Here is a 4,440-nt window from a genome sequence, read left to right as displayed (position 1 = left end):
GGATAACCAGTGATGCCCTTTTTGTTCTAAAACTGCTGCAACAGCATGTGGCACATAAACAGTCACTTTTTGTCCCAACGTCAATTTTCGTGCCTCTTGTATTAACAGCACAGCAGCTGCAACTGCTCTGAGGCATCCCGGCCACCCTGCACTCACTTTATCCAGCTGTCTTGAAAAGTAAGCCACAGGTCTTTTCCAATTTCCTAAAGTCTGTACAAGCACTCCCAAAGCCTGGTGCCCTCTCTCATGTACATAAAGTTTTTTTTTTTGTTGGTTTTTTTTTTATTTATTTTTATTTTTTTACAGGCAGGATTGGAGTATTGTACTTGGACTGACATTCTCGCAACAGTCCATACTTTAAGAAATTATTAATCATAGGTTCCAGTCCAACACGGGCCTCTAACTTCATGGGATACTGTTTTCGCCTTACCGGTTTGGCTTCTTGTTTTAATTCCACCTTTACCGGTTCTGCACATCTGGCTCTTCCGGGTTTCTCCGTTGCCCACACAAAAGGGATTACTGCGTCCATTACTTCAGAGGGAATTTCGCTTGGTCCATCCTCCACCTGTTCAGAATCCAGTGCTTTCTGCAACATATATGCTTGTGCCTTCCAGGCGTTACTTTGTGGAATGTGCACCTTAACTTTGTTTTGATCAAAGGTTATCTGTGCCCCCAGTTTATTCAGTAAATCCCTCCCCATTAGGGGTAATGGGCATTCTGGCATGTATAAGAATTCATGTGTTAACACCTTATTTCCTATTTCACATTTAATTGGTTGACAGAAAGGTTTGACCTCTCGCTTTCCCGTGGCCCCAATTACTGGCATAGAGAATTTACTCATTGGTCCCTTACAGCTATTTAGCACTGAATATGCTGCTCCAGTGTCTACTAAAAATTTAACTGTTTCGTTCCCCAGCTTTACTGAAACCAGGGGTTCGGCTGGGGAATCCAATTCCTCAACCCCCGGTCCCCGTCAGTCTGAATCCTCTGTACCAATCATGAGCAAATCTGCCTCTGGAACAGATGCAGACTGAGGCTTCCAATGATCTGTTTGTCTCTTCGGGCACTCATTTTTCCAGTGCCCCTTCCCCCTGCAAATTGCACACTGATCTCTCCTTAGCGGAATTCTATCTCCCAAATTCCCTCTTACTCTATACCCTCTTCCACGTCCTTGTCCTTTCGGAAAACTCCTTCCCTGAGAGGGAGTTTGTGCTTGGGCAAATGCAGCTGCCAAGATTGCAGCATTTTGCCTCTTATCTTTCAGTTTCTCCTTTTGTTTTTCCTTTCTCTCTACTTCTTCCCTGTTATTGTACACCTTATATGCAATTTCTATTAATTGCGATATTGACATCCCCGACATACCATCTACTTTCTGAAGCTTTCTCCTTATATCTGGTGCTGACTGTCCTACAAATAATGTAGTAAAAGTCATTTTACTTGCTTCGTCCTCGGGATCCAAGTCTGTCCATTTTCGGGCAGTTTCACATAACCGCTCGTAAAATGCAGAGGGATCCTCAGTCTTACCCTGTGCAACTTGATATAGTTTTGCAATATTTTTGGGCCTAGGTACTCCATGCTTTACCCCATATAATATTAACTGTTGGTACTGTTTAGTCATTAACCTGCCTGCCCCTGTGTTTTGATCCCAACCCGGTTCCCGGGCCGGCATAAAACGGTCTGGTCCGTCTCTGGCATTTTGTCTTTCATTCTCCTCTTGAGCTTTGTCTAATACCATTCTTTTCTCCTCAGGTGAAAGCAAAGTATTTAAAAGCACCTGTAAATCCTGCCAATCTGGATTATGATTTTCAATTATCATTTTAAAGGATTGATACATCTTTTCTGGATTTTCTCGGTACGACCCGGCAGACTCCTTCCAATTCATTAAATCTGTAGTTGAAAAAGGGACCTTCACATACACAGGCATCCCGTCTGGTCCGACTGCTTGACGCAGCGGCCTGAATCACGGGATTTTGTTGAGCCCGAGTAGCCCGAGTTCTGCCTGCAATCGGGCTACATGCCTCACTTCCCTCATTTCTGCTATCGACACTGTCTTGATCTCTTTCCGGAGAGACCAATAATTGTACATCCTCTTCCTCATCACCCGCTTTTAAACATCTTTTCCCAATGCTACAAGCAGAGCAACACCGAGACATTTTCTCTTTGTTTCCCATCATCATTAACACATTTGAGTCAGAGATCAATAGCTTACATTTTTTTCTAGTTTCATGATCATTTCTCAGAGAGAAGAACAAATGTACATATGGGACCTCATCCCATTTGTTCTGTCTTCTGCAAAACAACATAAGTTGCAAGATTGGATTATAGTTTAGCGTTCCAATTTCTGGCCATTTTTCCTCATCCTCCAGTTTATACATTGGCCACCACTGAGTACAGTATTCCTTTAATTTTCTCCTTGTTAAAGGATTCCCACCAAACTTACTCCAATGTTTCAGGATGCATCCTAAAGGAGAACAGGAGGATACCCCCACAGATTGTCCTGTTCCCATATTATTACCCTTAAAAGAACGTTCTTACCAATTACGCTTTCGTACACTCCGGTCGTCACTGTCCAAACGTGTACAAAGCTTTCCTTTGGTTACCACAACCAATTACCCTTGTATCATACCCTTTATGCAATGTCTCTTAATAATAACTGCGTTGCACCTTTGAGTCGCTTACCTGTTCCGACCAGGGAGGGTGCTCACGGAGTCCCCGAACAAAACGGTCGGTGCGCGCTGGAGTCCGATGAGCAGCGTCTCCCCGCCGGGAACTGGCAAGACGATCCGGGCAAGGCTTTACAGCAAGAGTCCCACCTGGGTCGCCAGAAAACTGTTGTCCGAAAAGCGGATTCGTTGCCCGGTGTGCAATAAGCCAATAATTACACACTCAGGAGAGACATTTGTTTATTTATTTTCAGAGTTGCGCAAGCCTGGGTGCTCGGTGGTTTTCCACAAATCGAGCACACCCCCCCAACTTTTCAAGTAGCATTTATACACACAAATTGCCAGATTTACGACTTTCCCTTTTACACTGATTGGTTAGTGATTTCTTCATTCCCTGGATCCCACCCCTGCTCCTCAAGGTCCTGGTCAATTAACACTGCCCCAGCTGGCTCAGTAGGTGTTATCTCCCAAGGCCCTGAGGAAGAAGACATAATCCAGACCCCTTAATCAGCACTGTTTCAACAGTGAGAGGAAGCTTTGCTTCCCAAGGTCCTGGCGCCCAAACAGGCCTTATTTCTCAGCCTTGGCATCCTCCCTTTCGGAGAGTGGGGCACAGGAATGCAGACTGCTTGTAACTCCCTTATCTTCCCTGCCTGCACCAGCTCTGAGGCCCTTTCTTACCGCACTAGGAGCGCGGCCTAAGGCTTCAGCAAATTTAGCTACTCATGCTAAGCAAGTGTGCGGCTACTCATGTTAAGCAAATTCTGTCTAAGATAGAAGTTATCCAAATCTACCTACTTCAAACATTCTTTCTGAGCTTCTCAGGGTTGTCTTGTAACACATTGACCATTGCTCTTCCTTCCTTCAGATCTCCTTGTGGGCCAAAGGCCTGCTCTACCTTTCCAGTGTGTCCTTGCCTCCTGTACTTGCAGGAAGCAGCCACGGACACTTCCCCAGGGCACTGTTGGCTCTAGCAGCAGGACCTGCTGCATTCTGAGGCTGTGGCAATGCACAGGTCTTTTCTAGACCCTTGGTAGTTGAGATCATTGGTCCTCCCAGGCCGCTCAATGGTGTGTGCAGTGAAGGGAGGAGCCGGGCGTAACTTCAGGCCTGCTCACCTTTCCGGAGCCAAACTCTGGCGACAGGCTGGCTGAGGAGAGAGCCCAGGAGTGAGGGTACGACCTGCAGAAAGCCATGCCCTGGCAGCAGCTGAGACTAATCCTGTGTGCTGTGGCGTTTCTGTGGCCCTGCAGGAAAGCGGCGAGCTGTGTGCGCAGTGGGACCGAAGGCAGAGCCTGGGCTCCTTGTACAGAGAGCGGCAGGAACAAGCAGAGGCCGAATGGGCTGCGTGGGAAGCCTGGTGTACAGGGAAGGCTCCAGAGCCGGCTCAGGTACCGGCCCCATTGGACACCCTTCAGAACAACGGCCATCCTCTGCGTCACGGAGCCGAGGGCGGGAGGTCCTCTGGCCTTGGGGGCAGTGTTGCTGCTCAGTCAATGGGACACTTTGCAACTGCAGCACAACTAATTACCACCCATGGTCTTAGGAATCCCACCCAGCTAGTACTGGATTACAATTGCATCTCCCTTCCCTGCCCAGCACTTAGTGTCTAGGGTGCAACTTGTTCCCTCCCTACTTCGCACAGCCCCTCCAAGGCTTTTGCGCATAGACTGGTGGAGAGTCTGCTGGCTTTTCCGAGGCTGTCAGCATGAGCTTGGGTCTGCAGCTCAGCCTCACTGCCATGTGTACACATCCACACGCTCACTGTTGGAAGATA

The sequence above is a fragment of the Dromaius novaehollandiae genome, unplaced genomic scaffold (assembly GCF_036370855.1).
Source record: "Dromaius novaehollandiae isolate bDroNov1 unplaced genomic scaffold, bDroNov1.hap1 HAP1_SCAFFOLD_31, whole genome shotgun sequence".
NCBI lineage: Eukaryota > Metazoa > Chordata > Aves > Casuariiformes > Dromaiidae > Dromaius > Dromaius novaehollandiae.
The sequence above is the reverse complement of the archived record's forward strand: the minus strand, read 5'-3'. Positions refer to the sequence as shown.